Below are 25,164 nucleotides of genomic sequence, written 5' to 3' on the forward strand. Positions count from 1 at the left end.
ACCTTTACGAGTAAATTTTAAAACATTCTTGAAAGACACCAAATTAGATTTGGACAAACAGAGGTGGGGGAATCCCTGATTCTTGGATAAAGTGAATTACACACAAATATATGTGGCAACTTGTTATATGACAAAGAAGGCACCTCAAATCACTACTGTGAGGATGAATTTTTAAATAAATGGTACTCTGGCAACAGGATAATATTTAGAAAAAGATAAAATTAGAATCATATCTTAATAATAAACTCTAAAAAGATTAAGGAACTAAATGTAAAAAAAGAAAAAAATGAAATAAAATAGGACTACGTGAGTACCAGGAGAAAACATGAATGTTTTCTCTTTAACTTTGGTATAGGGAATAGCTATTCACCTAAGACATACATCAAGATGTAATAAATGAAAAGACTGATAAATTTGACTATGTAAAAAATTAAAAATACATTAAATGATACAAACAAAATTTAAAAACCTGAAAAACGGGGGGGGGGGAATTTTTACAACATATAACATAAACAAAGAGTTAATATTCTCATACATAAAGAACTCTCTTTAAATTGAGGATAAAAGTTCAAAAAAAACTAATAAAAATTAGGAAAAAGTACAAATAGAAGTCACCAAAAAAGATACAAAAATGGCCCTTGAACATATGAAAAGATGTTCAAACTCACTTGTAAGTAGAGGATGCAAATTAAAACAATATTGAAATATCATTTCTCAACTATCAGACTGACAATAGTTTAGAAAGATGACAATACTTTCCGTTCATGCGGTTGAGGAGAAACAGGCACATTCATTTGGTGCTAATGCCAATGGAAAGCAATACAACTTTTCCAAGGAAATATTTTGGCAACACACAATAAATCTTCTCGTACACTTACTTTTTGATTCAGTAATGGCACTTCTAGAAATCTTATTGTTAAATTCACCTCTAACAATATGACAATAAGCACAAAGACTGGAGTGACACGTCCCTAGCCAAGGAACACCAAGGACTGCTGGAAACCGTCAGAAGCCAGGAGAGAAGCAAACAACAGATTCTGCCTCAGAAATTCAGGGAACAATCAATGCTGTCAGCATTGATTTTTTTTTTTAACCTTTTTTTTTTTTTTTTTTTTTTTTAACTGCAAGCCTCCAGAACTATGAGAGAATAAATATCTGTTGTTTTAAGCCTCACTTTTTTGGGGGGGGGCGGAGGGGGGGTTGGTACCTTGTTAAGGCAGCCCTCGGAAACTAACACATCATCAAGTATGGAATTCTGGAACTGCTCCTTGGCCCTTTGTTTAAGAAATCACTCTACTAAATTTTGTCAATGCGAAGGAAACATGCAGTTAATTGGGAGGGTACTGAATTGTTTCCATTGTAGAGAGAGGGGCGATTTTTTGATTCAGGGAGAGACGACCAGAATGAACGGGAATAAGAAGCCTACAAAGCTGAGGCTCTTCAAGGAGAGGTGAATTTTGAAACCCAGTGATTAGATACAGCTGCTGAGTGATTTTCACGCCCTATACTGTGCTGTACTATAACTGCTACCCACACATAATCCTTGGAACCTTGGTCACAATTTGATATTGTTATGCACTTATTCTCATTTGGGTGGTTCTGTGGGAAAGGGAAGGAACTTAATAAGGGCCTGGTAGGGATAAAGAAGAATGGCAGTTCGGCAGGAGACAAAATGGAAATGTTAAGAACTGAGTTATAGACAAATATTTGAAATAGCCCTTCCCCCCCTCCAAACCCCTGGAGATTTGAAAGAGAAAATGGGGCTCCCATGGTATTGTAAATGAAAGTAGAAAGGATTTTAATTAAATACTAACTGAATTTAAAGGTCATGGTAAACCATCAAGATGGAGTCAAATTAGAGTTCATAGAGTTGATAACTGAATTTCCTAAGTGTCTTTTGCTACCAACAACCTTTATGAATTAGCTGGTTTTTAACCTTGTTTTATTTTTGAAGTTTTACCATATTATTTCAATTTAATTCATATCATGTCTAGTGGGAGTCATTCTATATTTTTGATGATTGTGCTTACTTATGCTATGCTATGTTGATTTTATACTTATTTTTTTACTCTCATAGTAAAATATCTAATTTGCCTAATTTCTTTTTTTTTAAGATTTTCTTTATTTATTTGAGAGACAGAGAGAACACAAGCGGGGGTGGAGAGAGGCAGAGGGAGAGGAAGAAGCAGACTCCCTGCTGAGCAGGGAGCCCGACATGGAGCTCAATTCCTGGGACCCTGGGATCATGACCTGAGCCAAAGGCAAACGCTTAACCGACTGAGCCACCCAGGTGCCCTAATTTGCCAAATTTCTAAATAATCATGCCCTCTTTACCTTTTTTTTTTTTCACCCATACCCCCCACCTTGGCAACCAGTGATCTGTTCTGTTTCTATGATTTTTTTTTTTTTAATCAGGTTCTACAGATAAATGAGATCATACAGTATTTGTCCTACTCTGACTTATTTCACTTAGTGTAATGCCTTCAAAGTCCAACTATACTGTTGCAAATGGCAGGATTTCCTTCTTTTTATGAGTAAAGATTACCTGTGTGTGTGTTTACCAAATTTTCTTTGTCTAACCATCAATAGATACTTAGGTTGTTTCCATATTTGGGCTATTGTAAATGATGATGCAATGAAAATGGGGGTGCAGATATTTAAGATAATGATTTCATTTCCTTCAAATATATGCCTAAGAGTGGAATCACTAGATCATATGTTAGTTCTATTTTTAATATTTTGAGGAACCTCCATACTGTATTCCAAAGTGGCTGCACCAATTTACATTCCTAAGGACTGCTTTATCTCTGATTCTACATATTAACAGAGATGTGTATGGCATTTTATGGTTCATTAATATGTTCATCTACAAAATTTTACTTGTTCCTTAGAAAAATATGATTTTTAAATGAGATTATTATCTTCCTCCTACAGATATTTTTAAAAAGAGAGATCCAGAGAATGATTTGCTGTTCTCAAAATGCTGGAATGTGGCAAAATTAGAATTCAAACTCATGTTTATTGGCACCAATTTCCTTGGTCTTTCTCTCTATATATATACACATTATATATACATTAAATATATATATTACATTACCTCTTGCAAAATTTACCCATGATTTTCACTTGTGAGCATACAGTGCATATGGTTAAACTGGCTAGCCATTGATGTTTCGATCCCTAAAATTCATTTGCTTTCAGGATGGAAAGAAAAACAAAGAGAAAAAATGTTATTTTTCTAATTTGAAATAAAGTAATGACTACTCCTTAAATAAGGGCATTTGGGGGGAATCAATGATGAGGGTACTAATCAAAATAATTCCCCAAACAGACCATTTCAAATTTCCATTCAATGAAAGTCAGTAAAAACCTGAATTTCAAGGATAAGTTATCCTTGAATCTACAATTGTTATACTTCAATGTTGTTATACATTTTGACAGGCATTTCATTAATGTTGACAATATACATCAATTGTATAAATAAAACTTTAAAGAGTAAATAGAAAGAAATGTCTTTGTGTTGGAAAGTTACATTTGCTTGTAAGAGAAAACAAGAAAGTAAATGCAATGTTTCTCTAATCTTTGATTCATTTCTTATTAAAACAGTAGCTTACATATCTGAATGTCTGATTTCACAGACAGTACAATTATTTTGAATTATAAAAGCCTACACAGTGTCTTGATTAAATCAAGATGTTTTCCAGCATAGCACAATGTGCCACTGATTTGTGTCCTTCTAATGTGCTAAACTGCCAGAAAATTTAAAAATGACCTTTTGTGCTATAATTCATTAGCCTTTTTGTGGCAGTTTATTTTTTAGCTTATAAGGATTATATACTCCATGTAAATTTCTATGAGAATAAGTGATTCATTTTAAAAAATCATATTTTCAAGGCTGAATGAAAGCAGCTATATACATTGAACTATATACTAAAATGTTATATAAACAACTGTTTTTTTAAAAAAATATTAGCTGGGGCACCTGGGTGGCTCAGTTGGTTAAGCGACTGCCTTCGGCTCAGGTCATGATCCTGGAGTCCCAGGATCGAGTCCCGCGTCAGGCTACCTGCTCAGCGGGGAGTCTGCTTCTCCCTCTCCCTCTCCCCGCTCTTGTGCTCTTTCTCTCTCTCACTCTCTCTCTCAAATAAATAAAATCTTTAAAAATAAATAAATAAATAAATAAAATTAAATTAAAAAAATATTAGCTATTTGAAATATGTGAAAACTTTAAAAATATTTTATAATAAAGAGAAGCATTTCAGATCTTTTACACCCATCATATAAATGAACATATGGTGCTAAATTATTTTTCACAAGCAAAATATACTTTCATTAGTTTAGACAACTAGTACACACAATTTATTACAGAAAACCAGATGGATTAGTAAAATGAGGCTGTGTTCTGGATATTTTGATTGTTCTGTGGCAAATGGAATTGGTTTGGGGAAATGCCATTTACATTAACTACCATTCTGTTCCATAAACAGTTCAAAAACAGAGCACCTGACTTAAAAATGATAATGGAAATATTGGAAATAGTGGAAAATAACAGTATTTGAATAAGAAATTCAGCATTACCTTAATAATGTAATCAATGTGGTCAAATTTGGCCTTATGGACAATTATAATGTTAAGCACACTTGATTAATTCTTCCATAAATAAGGAAATATAAGTTCTGTAACACCACCCACTTAAAATCACCTCAAAGATGAGCCATTTAAAAAATAATAAACACAAGAAGGGTGCCTGGGTGGCTCAGTTGGTTAAGCATCTGCCTTCGGCTCAGGTCACGATCCCAGGGTCCTGGGATGGAGCCCCGCATCGGGCTCTCCACTCAGCAGAGAGTCTTCTTCTCTCTCTGCCTCTACCCCCTCGCTTGTGCTCTCTCTCTCTCACTTACTGTCTTGGTCTCAAATAAATAAATAAAATCTTAAAAAAGAAAGAAAGAAAGAAAGAAAATAATAAACACAAGACAGAATGAGAAGTCAGGTATGCAAGCTGTGAAGCTTTTTTTTTTTTTTTTCACATTGGAATTGTATTCAAGGTTTAGAAGAGAGAATGAAAACATATTACAGACTCAAATACATGGTCTACTGCTAGGCATCATTTCTCCTGTCTGGGTCCTTTGCCTCCTTTTGTGATTCACTTGTGCTCTAAACCTCTCTGACAGATAAAAGAGGCCAAAAAAAAAAAAAAAAAAAAAAGACAGAAGGAAAGGAAAGGAAAGAGAAAAAAGGGGCAAAAGTCTGTATTTTTTACAACTAGTCCAACACAAATTTCCATGGCATCTAGGATTTTTGTGTACACTTAGAAGCTCAGAAAAGGGACCTTATAAAGAAATCTAATAGGTAGTCATTTTATATAAGTCTAATAATTCTTAGCATTAAAAAAGAAATTTGTTCTCAACCAGAGGAGTACTAAAATGGCTTTTCTCTGCTGCTTTGTTTACTCCTCTTTAGGGGTTTTTTGAAAAGTATGATGCTTCCACCACATACGGAGAGTTAGGCAATGGGCTTTTGGACCCAGGTCCTCTGATGGGCCTATCCCTACATGCAAATGGCAAAGAAACCTGAGATTCCATGAAGTTGTTGTAGCACAGGCACCAGCAACTGTCCAATAAATTGCTGCCTCACCCCATTTCAACACAAAATTAATTCCTAACCTCCCTAACTCTTCATTTTCATTGGCTTTGAATACAGAGAGAATTATATAGCACTTTATGGCCTCTAATACTTTCCTCAATTGGAATTTACTATCTTTTGTTGCTATATGCTTCTAAAAACATTTTTTACACAAGCTTCTGTCTCTTGACAAGCTTTTGCTATCTCATCCGCACTTTTCCAGTTGTATGGGCTCTCTGGTTTCATCACTCTTCCTGATTGGCAAAATTCTTTGAGAACAGAACACTCCATAACATCACAGCCTAAGTTCAACAGCAGGAATGGGACGGGTTAAGTGAAAATGTCAGCTTTCTGGTTTGTCACTTCTTTCTATTGTTCCTCTGCCTCCCCATGGTCTTTTATTTGTCCCCTGGCTTCAGAAGGAAGATTTCCTTAGACATCTTCTTTATCCCTCTTATTTATGAAAGTTTGTTCTCAGTTGGCTAATTGTCATTTTGGAAGGTAACTGACAAATGATTTAATCCTCAAAAGTCTGACTTTGCTTAATTAAAATGCTCTCTGCCATCATGAACAATGCACGTACTAGCTGCAAAATAGCAGTTGATAATCCTGGTAGCTAAAGATTTACTTTCTTTAATGGTTATGGTGACTATTTAGAAGACCAGCGCCTTCTCACAAGCACATGCATCACATCAGGGAAGTACCTTCTCTACTTACTTTGAAGGCTAGATTTTCTAATTTTGCTTTAACAAACTTTTACCATCTTTCCAGACTTTCACCAACGTGGAATAAAGTATACAGATGTGCAGACGTGCCAGACTCTAAATACATATTGGGAATTGGCTGGAAGTCAGCTATGTTTAGATGTAAGCTCCTAAGGTTTAGTCTTATTTTGCATGTCTTAAAATCAAGGGGAAGATGGTCATATTTTCTTCTTCAACTGTGAATTCCACATTCCTTTAAAGGAGAATATGCTTGCTATCTTTGAGCATGGTAAACAAAATTCAGAGTAAGTCTATAACCTTTCTTAGGTTAGGAGCCATAATAGCACACTTCAGGGCTACAGCCCCTAACATAGCTCATGTATAAGCATATGGTAGATGCCAAATATGTATTTGTTAATTGTCGGGTGTAGTATCAAATGATGATGACAATGTAGCTGAAAGTAGATCATTGACTTAGAATATCTAGGCCTAAAAAAAGATTCCAGAATATACAAGATACTCCCTGAGAAGAAGCACCGGTAAGGAGCTGACAAAAACTTACCTCATTAACAATTAAATGGTTATTATAATTTAGACAGTATGATACTTGCACAAGGTCAGACAAATTCAACAATGGAACTAAATAGAAATCTGACCAATAATCCACACATTTGGACACCGTCTTTGGGGTGATCCATGGTGGACGTTTTGAGGGCAGCTGACCCGCAGCCTGCACGCCCCGGACTGCCTCCTGTGGAAGCCTGAGCCAGCCATCTTTCTCCCTTTGTCTCATAACCATGTCCACCAACAAGAATGCTAATTCACCAGCTGCCCACCCTAACAGATTCAAAAACAAGGGGAAAGACAGTACAGAAATAAGGCAGCACCAAACAGAAGTTAATGTGGAACTAAGGAAAGCTAAGAAGGATGACCAGAGGCTGAAAAGGAGAAACGTAGGCTCATTTCCTGATGACGTTACCTCTCCACTGCAGGAAAACCGCAACAACCAGGGCACTGTAAATTGGTCCGTTGATGACATTGTCAAATGCATAAATAGCAACAATTTGGAAAGCCAGCTCCAGGCTACTCAAGCTGCTAGGAAACTGCTTTCTAGGGAAAAACAGCTCCCCATAGACAACATAATCTGGGCTGCTTTGATTCCAAAATTTCTGTCCTTCTTGGGCAGAACTGATTGTAGTCCCGTTCAGTTTGAATCTGCTTAGGCTCTCACTAACATCGCTTCTGGGACGTCAGAACAGACCAAGGCTGTGGTAGATGGAGGTGCTATCCCAGCACTCATGTCTCTGTTGGCATCTTCCCATGCCCACATCAGTGAACAAGCTGTATGGGCCCTAGGAAACATTGCCGGTGATGGTTCAGTTTTTTGAAACTTGGTTATCAAGTATGGTGCAGCTGACCTGCTATTGGCTCTCCTTGCAGTTCCTGATATGTCATCTTTAGCACGTGGTTACTTACATAACCTTACTTGGACACTTTCAAACCTTTGTCGCAACAAGAATCCTGCGCCCACATTAGATGCTGTTGAGCAGATTCTTCCTACTTAGTTTGTTTCCTGCATCATGATGATCCAGACATATCAGCAGATGCCTGCTGGGCCATTTCCTACCTTACTGATGGTCCAAATGAATGGACTGAAATGGTTGTGAAAACAGGAGTTGTGCCCCAGCTTGTGAAGCTTCTAGGAGCTACTCAATTGCCCATTGTGATTCTTGCTCTAAGACCCATAGGAAATATTGTCACTGGGATAGTGAACAGACTCAGGTTGTAATAGATGCAGGAGCACTTGTTGTGTTTCCCAGCCTCCTAACAAACCCCAAAACTCATATTCAGAAGGAAGCTACGTGGACAATGTCAAATATCACAGCTGGTCGCCAGGACCAGATACAGCAAGTTGTGAATCATGGATTAGTCCCATTCCTCGTTGGTGTTCTCTCTAAGGCAGACTTTAAGACACAAAAGGAAGCTGTCTGGGCTGTGACCAACTATATAAGTGGTGGGACAGCTGAACAGATCGTATACCTCGTTCATTGTGGCATAACAGAACCATTGATGAACCTCTTAACTGCAAAAGATAACCAAAATTATTCTGGTTATTCTGGATGCCATTTCAAACATCTTTTAGGCTGCTGAGAAACTAGGTGAAACTGAGAAACTTAGTATAATGATTGAAGAATGTGGAGGTTTGGACAAAATTGAAGCTCTACAAAACCATGAAAATGAGCCTCTGTACGAAGCTTCATTAAACTTGATTGAGAAGTATTTCTCTGTAGAGGAAGATCAGAATGTTGTACCAGAAACTACCTCTGAAGGCTATTCGTTCCAAGTTCAGGATGGCACTCCTGGGACCTTTAACTTTTAGATTGTACAGCTGAGGCAGAAAGTTGTTTGTTGTGTACTCTGTTTGGTAGAAGTTTGTCTTACTGTTTCTCTACTAAGAACTCCTTTTAAATGTGTTTTGTTATTGTAGCACTTTTTACAATGAAACTCTACTTGACCAGTTCCAAACTGTACAACCTGTGTGAAGCTCCTCCTTTCAGTGGGTTTCTTATTTCTAGGTGGAAGCTCCTCTCTTGCATTGTCCTGTAAATAAAGATTAAATTCCACTCTTTTTTAAAAAAAAAAAAAAAATCCACAAATTTGGAAACGATATATGTAGAGGTGGCATTGTATAACAAATTCCCTTTGATTTCCTGGGTGATAGGAGTATCTTTTGTTCTTATGAGGCAATGTTGGTGGGCTCCTGAATGGGGGCTGGTCACCAGAAGGACTAAGCTATGATTAGAAGCTTGGAAATTTCAGCCCCATCTTTTAAATGTTTAAGGTGTGATATATGGCCCAGAATGTACTCTGGTACAGTCTTGGTAAACGTCCCATGTGAGCATGAACAGAATGTGTATTCTGCTGTTGTTTGATGAATTCGAATTGATGATGTCAATTATATCCAGTTAATTGATGGCACTATTGAGTTCAACTATGTCCATACTAATTTTCTGCCTCCTCAATCTGTCCATTTCTGGTGGAGGAGTACTGAAGTCTTCAACTATAATAGAAGACTAATCTACTTCTCTGTGTAGTACTATCAGTTTTTGCTTCACATACTTTGATACTCTATTGTTAAATACGTATTTATTAAGGATTGTTTTGTCTTCTTGGAGTATTGACCTCTTTATCATTATGCAATTCCTTCTTTATCCCTGATAACTTTCCTTGCTCTGAAGTCTGCTCTGGCTGAAATTAATATAGATGCTCACTCTTTTGATTAGTGTTAGCGTGGTATATCTTTCAACATCCCTTTACTATTAATCTAATATGTCTTTTTATTCAAGTTGAGTTTCCTGTAGACAATATATATTGGGATCTTGTTCTTTGATCAGCTTTGAACTACTCCTGTCTTTTAATTGGTGCATATAGATCATTAATATTTAAAGTGATTACTGATATAGTTGGATTGATATCTACCATATTTGTTACTTTTTTCTTCTTCTTGCCCTTTTTCCTACTTTTGTCTTCCACACTTTTTCTGCCTTTGTGGTTTTAACTGAGCATTTTATGTGATTCCATTTTCTCTCCTTTTTTAAGGATATCAATTATACTTTTTAAAAAAACCTTTTAAAAGCATTTGAAGTGTTTCTTTTTTATGCTGATGCTTACCCCTGTGTCTTCTTTCCTTCCATTTTGTGATCTCTGATTATAAGCATTTCTTTTCTTGATCTTACTCTGTGGGAATTCTAAGGGCCTAAAAGTGAGATACTTTAAACTATAAAGGATTTCTGTTTGCTTCTGCTATGATCCAAGAGGTTCTGGTAACTACTTGGGGCTCTTTGATCCCTCCTGGTTAGGCTCCTGCACACTGTGATACACTCTCATAACAGCATCTAATCTCAGGGTTAGTTTAGCATGGGTATTTACACCTTGGACCAACTCAGCTTCCAGGTTAACTTACTCTTCACTGCTTCTTGCTAAGGTTTCACCTTATAGCTTTGCTGTTTGCTTGTTTGGGCCCTCGAAGACTTCGTTTATTTCTTGGAACTCAATGATGCATTTTCAATGTAAAGAGGAGAGCTCTTCTGAGTATCTAAATCACTACTCTGATGGTAATGGACATGTTTGAAACATTTTTTAGTTCTATGAAATTTTAAGTGTTGATTTTTTTCAGTCAAAAGGATTACATGCATCTCCCTCAAATATTCTTTAGACTTGGTGGGAATATACTACCATCAGCATTTTAAATTTGCAACTTCTAAATTAGTTCAAATCCCTGTGACTGAGAATGTATTCTTTAAAATGTATCATACAGGGGCGCCTGGGTGGCTCAGTCATTAAGCGTCTGCCTTCAGCTCAGGTCATGATCCCAGGGTCCTGGGATCGAGCCCTGCATCGGGCTCCCTGCTCAGTGGGGAGGCTGCTTCTCCCTCTGCCTGCCACTCCCCCTGCTTGTGCTCTCTCTCTCGCTGTGTCTCTCTCTGTCAAATAAATAAAATCTTTAAAAAAATAAATAAATAAATAAAAAGAATAAAATGTATCATACTGATGATTTAAGCCATTCTCTAATCATAAAACTTAAAATATGAAAAAGAGTAAGATAAGTACAAGCTATTTAAAAATGACTTTCAACATGTAGCCAGTCTATAAGGAAAAAAACAAAGAGAGCAGTTATCTCAATCATACATCTATGCCTTTCCAGTTAGGTAGCGTTCTATTGATTATCTGCATTTTCTATGTTGGGCATTTGGCACTATAAATATACAATCTATTTTGCTACAATAATAATATCTTCTTCAAAAAACAAGACTTACAAAGTTACATGATTTAATATTCGCTTAGCTATTTCTATTCCATTCTATTACACACTTCCTGGATATTAACAGAGTTTGCAAACACCAGAGTCTGAGTATCACTATCAATTTGCATTAACATAAAACTCTTCCTCATACTGTCTGTAATTATTTCATGCCTCATAAATCCAACTTGGTCCCTGTGTATTAATTTACCCATAACTCTTCTAAGTCTTGTCACCAAAATCTTGGCATATATCTTTATAGCACATTTAGTTATTTAAATGTCCCTATAATTTTCCAGACTGTTATCCCTCCCTTTTCTAAATTAGTAATAGGTACTTTGCTCATAGCTGGGGAAAACTCACCTTGTCCTGTTTGCTCCACAAAAACTTATCATACAAGGTGGTCAACTTCATCCTGAAATTATAAAATGACTCACTGTATAGCCATATTCTCCTGTTCTTTGCCCTTAGCAAGTTTTCAAATGTCATTTAGAGAAAATTAATTTGTCTCCACAGGACGTTCTAATCAGTGACATTGAGGATATATTTTCAAGCATTTCTTAGCTTTTAAAGTTAGCAGGAAATAAGTCCACTGGAGTTATGACACCATTTTTTTCCCCTTTATATAAAATCAACGGAAATGAGAAACTATTCTCTGCCATCACAGCACTCTGAGCCTGTTTTCCCTGGGGCAAAACATACTTAGATATAGGACAGAAACTAGGGTGAAACACTATGTTTGAGTGTTAAGGAAATTGTTCCTTAGAGGCCTGAAAAGTTAATGTGTCTCATTAAATTACGACCATGGAACAGTACCAGGTCGCACATAAAGTCAGAGCTAGAAGAGGCTGAAGAAATCACCTAACACTACAAAATCACTTTCTAGGTAAGAAACTAAGGACCAGGAAAGTTACGTGATTTGGTGAACTAATTAATAGAAGACTGAAGATTAGAACTTAGGTTTCTAATTCTTTGATAGATGTATTCCTCTATATAACTTTGAGAAGATATTAATCCTATTTTTACTTCGATTAACCTTGATAATCTATCCTTTAGTTAAATAATTAACACCTCCTGAACATATTTGAGATGTGGGACACGTTTCTAGGAGTTAGAGCTCAGGAGATATTTCATAGACCTCATCATCAAGGGACTCATAAATCAAAAGAAGAAATAAATATGTAAATAATTATGGAGTACTGTGTTGTGGGGTAATGAGAATAGATGGACAGGAGCCAACTCTGGAAAGTTTCTTATTCCATGTTATGTAATTCTGGCTTTATCTTAAGGGCCAAGAAAAGACACTGAAGGATTCCAAGCAGACAAGAGCTAGAATAATTTTACTGTTTCAGAAAGCTATAGCTATGCCAACATTTTAGGTGACTGGGGGTGAAGAACAAGAGACTATTATATTATTAACACATAAATACAAAGAATAATAAGGCTAGCCCATAATCATTATAATGAATATGAAGGGAAAAGAACAGTTTGAGAACTTTTTTTAAGTAGATAAAATTGATAGAAGGTAAAGACAGGCAGCTAGTACCACATGCAGTGATAACGGATACTCTGGGAGGAACATATTTGTGTTAGAAGGCTAGAGTGGTTTGGTTTGGTTTACGCTGGTTGAATCTGAGGTATCTGTTGGATATTCAGATGAATGTTTGTTGTGTATGTGGTAAAACAGAATCTAAAGAAGATTTGGTCTTATGATAGAGATTTATGAACATAGGTGGAAATTGAACTTATGGATACGGATGAAATTTTATAGCTTTAAGTAGAGTTAAAGAAAGGTTGAACAAGGGTCTGTGGAATACCAATATTAAAGAAGAGGGTAAAGAAAGAAAAAAAAATAGAGAGGGAAGTTAAAAAAAAAAAAGTAAAAAGAAGGTATCATGAAAGACCATTATGGAGAGAACTACAAAATAGAGAAAGTACCCCAAAAGGTCATGTCCTGCAGAGACGTTAAGTGAAATAAGAATTCATATGCTTACCTTGGGTTAGTAACACAAAGGTCTCTGGTGACTAAAAAATAATTAATCTGTTAAATGCTAAGAGAAAAGCCGTATCAGAGAGTTGAAGTATTAGTGAATCAGAGTTTTAGATGTGAAAAACTGCATGAAATCTATTCCTTCAGAAGCTTCTCTCTGAAGGAAAGGAAAAGAAAATTAGAAAACTGGAGATGGAAAACATACAATAATAAGAAAAATGGGGCATGTGGGTGGCTCAGTGGGTTAGCCTCCAGATTCCTGATTGCCCCACATTGTCCTACTTAAACAACAACCACCACGAGAGAAAGAAGTTGAGAAATTCTACTACAATATGAAAATAAAACACTCACCAAACATTTTAGGTGGAAGACATTTTAGAGGCTCATTCCAACCTGCTCACACATATAATTAAGTCCAAAGAGGACAAGTTATTTAGATAAGTAACCACTGCCAATCATTAACTGATCCAGGACCAAAACTGACATCTCCAACAACAAAATATGGTATTGCTGTGTGTTCTATTCAGTTCAACAGTTGGTAAAGTTTTTTTTTTTTTAATAAGAAACTTCTATTACTGAGGCAACACCAACATTTCTGATCAAATATGGAAGAAGAATTTGAATAGATGTGTTCATTACCATTGGTAAACACGGATCTGGAAAATGATCATTCCTGGGCACCTGGGTGGCTCAATTGGTTAAGCGTCTGCCTTCGGCTCGGGTCATGATCCCGGGATGCTGGGATCGAGTCCCACATTGGGCTCCCTGTTCCACAGGGGGCCTGCTTCTCCCTCTGCCTCTGCCTCTCTCTCTCTCTCTCTCTGTTTTTCACGAATAAATAAATGAAATCTTTAAAATAAAAGAAAAAGAAAAAAGAAAATGATCATTCCTGTCAATTTAGAGTACATCAGGAACCACGTAGAATATTATATGAAGTGATTCTGAGGAAGAGTCTCTTATGTTTCTATCACTGTCCAGTTACATTTTTTCTTTACTTGCTATGATAAACATTTTGTCTTTCAAAGAGATTCCCACAGATTAATGATTTTATTAATTACTTGCTTTCTCTTTAAAGATGTTCCTACACTTTACTAGTTCTTCTCTGAAGATAAGCTCTAAAAGGAATCAGTTGAAAAGAATCATGCATTTGAAAGCACAGATTTTCCTTTAAATTCTGTTATTTTTAAAATCAGTTTTACCACAAAGTCCTACCTAAATAGAACAGCTTAGTTACAGTTTATATGTGTTACATTCTAAAACATTTGAAATGCGTAAAATGTTAATACATCTATTAAAAAGAAAGCTTGAGAGGAATGCTCAGAAAACTGACCTGGTGGGACTGTTTCCTTCAGTGCTGAGCCCCAGCAACCTAGCTCCCATCCCAGAACTCAATTAAGTGTAACTGAATGAAATAATGACAAAAGCTCCCCCCCAAAAAGTGAAAATACATGCATCAGAATATAGGACCTTTTAGCTAGTGCATTTTGCAATACATTTACAGGATCTGTGTTTGTGGTGAATTATTTATCACTAGCATGAATATTTGTCTCTCTTTGCCTAGTTATTTTATATAGTTATCCTTGTGTCTGGCCTGGTTAGTACCTCCTTTCATTTTCAGAAATATCCATGTTTCAAAAGTTATTTATGTAGTCATCATATTCATTAGCTATACTCTCCAGCTTACTCATTACCTACATTCTTTCTTCCTATACTTGCTTAAATCTTAGATAATGTTGTGAAAATTGAAAACACAGTTGACCCTAGAACAACATGGGATTCAGGGCAATGTTGTTGCCCTGAATTCATGTATAACTTCTGACTCCCCCAGTACAATAACTACTAATAGCCTACTCTTGACTGGAAGCCTTACGGATAACATAAACAGCAAATTAACACGTATTTTTTGTATGTTATATGAATTATATATTGAATTCTTACAGTGAAGTAAGCTAGGGAAAAAATCTTATTAAGAAAATCATAAAGAAAATACATTTACAGTAGGGTACTGTAAAAAATCTGCATATAAGTGGACCCACACAGTTCAAACTCCTGTTGCTCAAGGCGGGGTCAACTGTAAATAGCAGGGAGTAGAATCGAACAAATTCAGTCTAAAAGGTCTATGAAAAGGGGAGGTATACACAAAATGAAGTGAAAATTAGAATAATTATTTGAATTAGTCTGAAAATGCATTTTTTTGCTTTATCTGAATAGTTCAGGAAAATGTTTTGAGTTTTAAGTGTTGTAGAAATGAAGTTTCTCTAAATCACATACTCATTAGAAAAAAGTAAACTACGGGGCGCCTGGGTGGCTCAGTCATTAAGCTGCCGCCTTCGGCTCAGGTCATGATCCCAGGGTCCTGGGATGGAGCCCCGCATCGGGTTCGCTGCTCAGTGGGGAGCCTGCTTCTCCCTCTCCCTCAGCCTGCCGCTCCCCTTGCTTGTGCTCTGTCAAATAAATAAATAAAAACTTAAAAAAAGAAAAAAGTAAACTAAGAAATATAGACAAGAGCAAGTATGGAGAATTTAGAATTCGTAAAGTTCTTCTAAAGACATTTTGAGAGAAGGGAAATATCTATTCTGGGGAAGGAAAGCTAATTGTTTCCCTATGAACATATTTCTAAAATGATTATGTAAGCTGATCAATAAGCTGAGGCAACTTATTTTATAAACATAAATGTATTAACTTTTTAATTATGGATCTCTTTGATTAATTAAGAGTAAAGTTGTTTTTAAAAATAACCCACATTGCTAATCTACAACAGCTTTTAATTCTATAGTAACAGGAACCTTTAATAACAGTTCATTTGTACTTTGAATCTGTTTATTCCATTTCTACTAAAAATATATATTGTTGGACTCAGAGAAATATAGCTCATGCTTTCAACCTCATAAACTTCTGAAATTATGGCAAGTATAAATTGATAAGAAAGTTTAGTTTCTATTTATCCAATAACCTGGGAATGAAATAAAAAGCCGCAACAATTATTTTAGCAAAGCAACCACATAAGCCCTATGCCTTTGGTCAGGAAACACAATTTTAACTTAAGAACCTGCCCTTCCCTTTCAAATATCATCTCTTGGGGAAAAATAAGTAACTTAAATAAATAGCAGCCAACCCTATAAGGCCACTGTGAAGAATACTTAAAAATTATTACGTAGCTTACTGCAAAAATGAAATTCAGCCACAGTTAAGATATGTATTTTTCCTTTTTTTCCAAAATAACAGAATATTATAATATGTAAGAGAAAAGCACTGCATGGATATAAACTGCTGCCTTCATGTGGCTTATGATCCACTGAGGATATGTTATATGATATGGGGAGGAGGTCAGGGGAAACAATAAACAAATAACGTAGAATAGACTAAATGTGGGATGATGATAACTGAATGAGCCAATAATTACAACAGATCTATCAATAAGTCACAGAAAACTACTCACTTTCTTCAGTAAGTCCAGAAGTAGGAAACACTGGTTGGCAAAGAATAAGAAAAATCAAATAACTATGTAAGACAAAAAAATTAGCCAATTTCAAATACTTTTTTTTAATGGGCAACTTTTTACCACTTCACAGATATAAAATATTTTAAAACTCATGCAACTAAAAAAGCTTTTGAATAAATGAAGAAAGCTAGGCAAAAAGAAAGCATAAGCAATAAAAATTATAATTGAGTAACAGGTGTTTACGAAGGTATGTGGTTTAAAAGTTGTTCAGGCTATTACTGGTTCATGCTCCTTTGAGTAAAACAAATTACAGTATGCCTCTGAAGACAGATTTTCCAATGTTGCTTTTTACTCTTCTCATGTGTCTACTCTACCACAATTACCTATTCTCTCCCCTCCTAACCCCCCCCAAAAATCCAATAACCAAGAACAGAAAATTCTCTACACTGGCAATGGAACCACCTTGAGGTTTTGCTAACTCTCGAGTTCTGGACCAAATCACAGCTGTGCTGTCTCGGAATCTCTAGAGCAGGCTCAGCAATCAGCATTATTAAACCCAGGATTAAGTTCCTCAAATGATATGAGCCATGTTTTTAACCACTGCTCTTTAAAATATGAAGAAACTCATTGTCATGACAATTATATAATTAGATTTGACAGGACATAATCATTGACTCATTGACTACTGTATCAAAGAAATAGAAAAAAAAAAACGAATATTTTTTTAAGCCCTGTAGCTGAGCTTCCTTTTATTCTCATTCTTTCCTGGCCAATCTTCCAAAAGTCTTCAGTTTTTAACCATGTAGAAAATACATTTTCCTTAAGGAGGAAGACTATAAAATCATCAAGTCCAGAAAGGAAGTCTGTTTTAATCCCCAATTGGATTTTAATGATAATCCATTGCCTCCCTGTTTATTTATGTTTTATCTTTCTCATACAGAATTCTTGATGTCTGACATGAAAGAATCAGGATCGGAGCACCTAGGTGGCTCAGTTGGTTAAGCGTCTCACTGTGGGTTTCAGCTCAGGTCATGATCTCAGGGACTCCCCACTCAGCAGGGAGTCTGCTTATCTCTCTCTCCCTCTGCCCCTCCCCCTGTTCACACTTGCCCTCTCTCTGAAATAAAGAAATAAATCGGAAAGAAGGAAGGAAGGAAGGAAGGTAGGCAGGAAGGGAGGGAGGAAGGGAGGGAGGGAGGGATGAATGAATGAATCAGGATTTTTCTGGCCCTGATTTAAATACACAACCTCTCAATCCTAGTTACTTCAAGCCTTGCACACATTTTATTCCTTGTGGTCACCTTACTTTCTGTGGCAGAGCCTCTAGTTGCATACCAGGTATCCATTTACCTCTTCTTTCACAGAAGAATCCTACCTTTTGCTCAGGAGAGATCTTTAGCCAAGATCAATTTCTTAGCCTCCCAGTAGGTGTGTTCACATTACTAAGTTCTTACATACTAATGGTATATGAGTGGGGATCCTGAGAATGCTCCTTAAAGGGAACTGACTCCCCTGAGGTATCCGACCTCTTCTCTTTCCATCTTCATCCCTTATGTTGCTTAGGATACAACCATGTTGGCTAGAGCATCAGAAGCTATGTTGGGCCATAGGAAAACCTCAAAAATATGACCCCTCTGAAGGATAAACAGATATAATCTAAAGACTCACTTTTTATTTCAGAAATTTTCTCATTACATCTGGAAAAATTTCCTATGGCTGTGTATTTAGACAATCTCTAGAAATTCTACTTTCAACTTGACCTGGTGATCATTATAGTATGTCTACTTATCATCAAATCTCTAGCTTAATCAAAATCTGTTTAATCTTTAAGCATTTCTATCACAGAGAATTTATTTTATAATTGGGTAAACAAAGTTACAGCTTAGCCATAGATTCCCAATATCATAGAGCCAACAATTTATCCAACTATATATCCATAGATATTAAATTTTAAGTTTTTATTCTCCTCTTACAGAAATTAGCAGTACACCATAACAGAAACCACAACATAATAATTCATTTTAAAAGTGAGTAATCTTTCTTTTCTTCAACCCTTCCTTTTCTGGCTCCTACTATATATTAATAAATAATTTATTCCTCTGTATCGACAGACTACTTAGTTTAAATTTAAAAACTATAAAAAATAAGTACTATGGTCATACCACCATTGGTAATGATTCATAGCAAACTCTGTCTTAAATTATGCCCAGAAAGAATCTTTTAAAGGGTTCATTCCATCATATGTTGCTCAATATAAAGGAGGAAAATGCATCCAAGTGCGACTTTTGGCTAAGATAATAACAAAGAGGCAGTTTAATATGTGTTAATTATAGTTATGATGTCTTCTATAAATAATAATTATTTTAGAGCTCCATCATCATTAAAATGTAAACAGTTCTTATAGACTGGCTTGAATTACAATTATATCAAGCCAATGAATTAAATTTTTAGCCAATCAAACATTCCTCTGGGAGGTTATGGAAACAGAGCTTCTTTCTGCCTTCCTTTCAGCTCTGTTCCTGTTGCTTTCACATTGGGGACTATCCAGATATGGTCACAGTTCTCCACCATTCCCCATCTGCCACTTGCACACACAAATAAACAAAAATTACTGAAGTGACTACCTTATTTCTCCTGCGAATTATTATGAAGAGCAAAGAAAGAGGAATGTCTTAACTTTCCTAGTTGTTAACTCAGCCTACCCAGATGTTCAGATCCCAAGATGATAAATGTGGATCACAATAGTAGAATGTCAAATCAATTCACTAAGTGGGATAGATTTCCCCCCACAACTTAAATGCTTATGCATGTAGTCACAAACAATAAATGCTTACTGAAAGAATAAATGATTAAAACAATATAAAACCTATAATGATGTATAAGGAACCACACTATACTTTAAGCTAGTCTTCTGGATTCAAGACAGGAATGTAAAGAGAGGTTGCCTCAAAGAATCAAATCCAATATTCATGATATTGAATTGAGTTAATAAATAAAATGTTTTAAGAATGCTAGATTTCATTATATGTTAAAAAAAAAAAAAGAAGAAGAAGATAGCAGGAAGGGAAGAATAAAGGGGGGTAGTCGGAGGGGTAGACGAACCATGAGAGACTATGGACTCTGAGAAACAAACTGAGGGTTCCAGAGGGGAGGGGGGTGGGGGGGATGGGTTAGCCTGGTGATGGGTATTAAAGAGGGCACGTACTGAATGGAGCACTGGGTGTTATATGCAAACAATGAATCATGGAACACTACATCAAGAACTAATGACGTATTATATGGTGATTAACATAACATAAAAAAAAAAAGAATGCTAGATTTCACTTTTAGGTCTCTCAAAGAAACTTCTTTTTCACCTTTCTTAAAACAGCTTCTCCTTCAGTCTGACAAATTTTTGACCATTTGACCCTGTTTTCTCTTTACTGTCATTCATGTTTGCCCTGTAGATTTCAAATATTCATAACCAAGGGCAATTCTGATGGATATTGCTTAAAAGTCAGGAGGTAACGTGACAAAAGTTGTGATTTTTAGATTTTCCTTCAGGATGGATCCAAGGAAGGCATAGTATTATACATCTTTCAAGACTTAGGTGAAGATTTACAGCCTATATTGTAGGAAATTAAAGCTTTTATTGTTTTTAGGGGTACATATATATTTTCAAGTAAGTGTTTTTGTTTTCTTTGAGTAAAAACCCAGCAGATGAATTACTGGATCATGTGATACTTCTATTTTTAATGTTTTAAGGAACCTCGTGTTGTTTTCCACAGCGGTTGCACCAATTTACATTCCCAAGAGTGCAGGAGGGTCCCATTTCTCCACATACTTGCCAAGACTTGTTATTTTTTTGTCCTTTTGATTCTAGCCATTCTGAGTGGTGTGACTGGTGATACTGCCGTTGTGATTTTGATTTATGTTTCCCTGATGATTGTTCTTCTTTATCCATTTGTCTGTTGAAGGGCATCACGGCTCCTTCCACAGTTTGGTTATTGTGGACATTGCTGCTATGAACATTGGGGTACTTGTGCCCCTTCTTTTCACTACATCTGTATCTTTGGGGTAAATACCCAGTAGTGCAATTGCTGGGTCATAGGGTAGCTCTATTTTTAACTTTTTGAGGAACATCCATACTGTTTTCAAAACTGGCTGTACCAACTTGCATTCCCACCAACAGTGTAAGAGGGTTCCCCTTTCTCCACATCCTCTCCAACATTTGTTGTTTCCTGCCTTAATTTTTGCCATTCTAACTGGTGTAAGGTGGTATCTCAATGTGGTTTTGATATGAATTTCCCTGATGGAAAATGATGTTGAACATCTTTTCATGTGTCTGTTAGTCATTCATATGTCTTCTTTGGAGAAGTGTCTGTTCACGTCTTCTGCCCATTTTTTGACTTATTTGTTTTTTGGGTGTTGAGTTTGAGAAGTTCTTTATAGATCTTGGATACCAGCCCTTTATCTGTAATGTCATTTGCCAATATCTTCTCCATTTCTGTCGGTTACCTCTTGGTTTTGTTGTTTCCTGATTAAAACTCCTCAGAGTGTAGGGATACAGGGAACATTCCTCAAATTCATAAAAACCATCTATGTCCTTTGTGAATATCATTCTCAATGGGGAAAAGCTGAGAGCGTTTCCCTTAAGATCAGGAACACGACAAGGATGCCCACTCTCACCACTATTGTTCAACATAGTACTAGAAGTTCTAGCAACAGCAATCAGACAACAAAAAGAAATAAAAGGTATTCAAACTGGCAAAGAAGAAGTCAAACTCTCTTTTCGCAGATGACATGATACTTTACGTGGAAAACCCAAAAGACTCCACCCCCAAATTACTAGAACTCATACAGCAATTCAGTAATGTGGCAGGATACAAAATCAATGCACAGAAATCAGTTGCTTTCCTATACATTAACAATGTAACCGTAGAAAGAGAAATTAGGGAATCGATTCCATTTACAACAGCACCAAAAACCATAAGATACCTTGGAATAAACCTAACCAAAGAGGTAAAGGATCTATACTCTAGGAACTACAGAACACCTATGAAAGAAATTGAGGAAGACACAAAGAGATGGAAAAACATTCCATGCTCATGGATTGGAAAAATAAACATTGTGAAAATGTCTATGCTACCCAGAGCAATCTATACTCTCAATGCCATCCCGATCAAAATACCAATGGCATTTTTCAAAGTGCTGGAACAAACAATCCTAAAATTTCTATGGAACCAGAAAAGACCCGGAATCGCCAAGTAAATATTGAAAAAGAAAAACAAAGCTGGGGGCATCACGTTCCCTGATTTCAAGCTATATTACAAAGCTGTCATCATCAAGACAGTATGGTACTGGCACAAAAACAGACACATAGACCAATGGAACAGAATAGAGAGCCCAGATATGGACCATCAAACTCTATGGTCAACTAATCTTCAACAAAGTAGGAAAAAATATCCAATGGAAAGAAGTCTTGTCAATAAATGGTGCTGGGACAACTGGACAGCTATATACAGAAGAAAGAAACTTGACCATTCTTAAGCCATACACAAAGATAACCTCAATGTGAGACAGGAATCCATCAAAATCCTAGAGGAGAACATAGGCAGTAACCTCTTTGACATCACAGCCACAGCAACTTCTTTCAGGACTTGTCTCCAAACGCAAGGGAAACAAAAGCAAAAATGAACTTTTGGGACTTCATCAAGATAAAAAGCTTCTGCACAACAAAGGAAACAATCAACAAAACCAGGAAATTAAAGCTTTTAGATTGGAGCATTTCTAACCTGAATAGCACAAAGTTACACACCAAAATCATGAAAAGGCAATGAAAGATTTAGAAATTTGGTATTTGTCCAATATAACATGGAGAGTTCTGCCAACAAGACATGGCCATTGGATCATATTTGCCCTCTGAGCTTATTCAAAATCCACTTGACATCAGACACATAATGAACTAAAGTTTGAAAGCATTGCGTCTATTGGTGAAGATGAGTAGAATATACAAAACATGAAGAGAGATTATGAACTGACAAAGAAATGTGGGTATAAATTCTTTGGTATCTTTGTAGCAGCACAATCTTGACAAACGTCCTATACTAAGCAGTATTAACAATTAATGGTTCCTGCCATAGACTAGATCTCAGATTATAGGGAAGTAATACACTGATGATCACTAAATTGGCATTTCAACACATTCAGTCTTAGGTCTTTGTAATATCAAACGTACATCTCTGCTCCCTCACACATTATCACTGATGACTTCATAATTTCAGCAACTTTTTACTTAAATGAGAACAGCTTGTTAACTCAGTGAGCAATAACACCCAAACTATGGTGTCACCTCTATAGAGAGGCAAACTTTTATCTGCTTTACCTGTCAGTAGGCATGTCTTTCTTCCCTCCCTCCCTCCCTCCTTCCCTCCTTCCATTCTTCCCTCCTCCTTCCCTTCCTTCTTTCCCTCCCTCATTCTTAATCATAACTACTACTGAGCATCTTCTGCATGCTAAATGACTTTCTAAGTACTAAGAGGTTGAACTTGTCTCTGTAAGCAGAGCATTTAATTCTACTAGAGAAAGACTGATAGTAAACAAATGAATTTGTCATCTTTTAGATGATGATGAGTGCTATGATATAATCTAAAGTAGGGTAAAGGGGACAGACAGTATTCTTGGCTGGAGAAGGACAGATGCTGTTTTATACACACTGATTAGGAAGGCCTCTGGCAAAATGATCTTTGACCAATGACCTGATCAAAGAAAAGTGATGAGACCAATGGCTTTCTGGAAGAACATCCAAAGCAGAAAGAACCAATAGATTCAAGGAGAAGGCCTAGTTTATTCACCTTTCAAGTAGAACAAAGGTTTACAAGGATGAAACTGAGATGATAGAGTTCTGAGAGATGGTAGACAGAACATTCCTTTGCTATTTCCCTGTGGCAGCTGGGGTGGAGTTTTTGTGGGTTACATTTCACAGTATATACCTTTGTGGTTCCTGGCCTTCTCATGGCAACTCAACTCCTGCTTCCTATACTTCTCGAATCAGTGGTCAGGATTAGTATCATAAATCAGGAGTACAGAGCCCTTAGTTAAAGCCCATATCTCGTTCCAATTTCCCTATGGGCATCTTGGCTTGGTGTCTATTCAGTGTTTTCTTTGCTTTTCTGCTTCATTTCAAATGCTTGTGGATTCTTCCATTTTTTATTTCAAGCTTAGCTATGCATTTATTCAGCTATATGTTCCATATGTTTGAGGCATAAAGTGGATTCCCTGTGATATTACATACCATCAAATTTACCTAAAAATTACTGTTTCTTCATGTCAGCTGACCAGTGGGCCCAACTGTTTGACCAAATTGACTATATTCATAAAAATACATTTTTTAATGAGACAAATTCTCATATCTAAGCCTTACTCAGGAACTTAAAGAAAATAAAGATATCTGGTAAATTCACAGTTTAAGCTTGCAGAAGACACTGTTTGTATCCTGCTTCTTTTTCCTTATTGATATTCCATAAAATGTTAAAATTTATATAATGTGGGTCAATATAATATGAGCAAGATGAAATGTCTGGAAGCCAAATGTCTCAACCTTTTAGCCTAAAGTGTAGTATATATTAGATCATGTCAATAAATACATAAAACAGGGTACAAAGTATAAACAATTTTAAGTATGAAATATAAGGAACATTTAAAAAGAAACTAGCCCAAATATATGCCACCATTCCATAGTGAAAATTCAGTTTCCTATTTTATTGGAAATATAATAGTTATAACTACATTTTCAAAGTCCACACTAAAGGAAAAGTGGTAAATAAATCAATGAAGCTCAGACTATGTCCTCACAATTCATTGAATTAAATGCTTAATTTCCTCTACCAGACTCCACAGAAAATGAAACCTAATTTCATCAGAAACATTTACAGATTCATCTAGCTAATTCACTTAATAGTGAAGACTGAATTATACTTCAATAATTGGTACTGGAGGAATATAAATTTGGGGATCACTAAAGAAATGAAAACATTCACAGGTAACAAGTATTGACTTGCTATCAGGTAGCAATCACACAAATAGCTGGTAAACAATATACTAAGTGGTTGTAAAAACACTGTGCTATTTATGCCCTTTGATGAGGGCATGAGAAAGTAGTAAGTTAAAATCATGCTTTTATTTGGCAAAACAAAGGTTCATTTATCCAACATCCATCCATCCAAATTTCTAATTACTCAAGACATAGTCTTCTCAATGACAAACTCCTGATCTGCCACTTATTCACTACTGACCCAGGGCCAATTATTTAACTGTCTCCTGGTATCCTCTTGGTATCCCCAACTACAAAATGCAGATTATTATAGTACCCCTTCATAGGTTATTTATGGGGAACAAATAAAATATATAAGGTGCTAAGACCAGTTTCTGGTACAGAGTAAGAGTTATAAAAGTGCTACCTATTATTTTTGATTGGCTTATGTGACAGGAACTGGATTTTTTGGAGGCAGTATAACTACTTGTATAGGCGTTGTATAGGAAAGATGATGCGGGGCTTCTCAAGCCAGGTAACATTGTCTACAAACTGTATATAAAGAAAACATGTGAAGGTCACAGACCAGAGACA

The 25,164-nt window shown here is 36.1% G+C and overlaps 1 long non-coding RNA gene and 1 pseudogene across 1 annotated transcript in view; one reads left to right on the forward strand and one right to left on the reverse strand.

Annotated features, from left to right (window-relative positions):
- The window catches only part of LOC116630469, a 206,291-nt gene that overhangs the window by 19,549 nt on the left and 161,578 nt on the right, over nucleotides 1-25,164 (reverse strand). The gene's annotated exons all lie outside the window — the stretch shown is intronic.
- On the forward strand, nucleotides 7,124-8,706 carry LOC116630467 (annotated as a pseudogene).

Source organism: Phoca vitulina, unplaced genomic scaffold (assembly GCF_004348235.1).
Source record: "Phoca vitulina isolate PV1807 unplaced genomic scaffold, GSC_HSeal_1.0 scaffold4, whole genome shotgun sequence".
Lineage (NCBI taxonomy): Eukaryota > Metazoa > Chordata > Mammalia > Carnivora > Phocidae > Phoca > Phoca vitulina.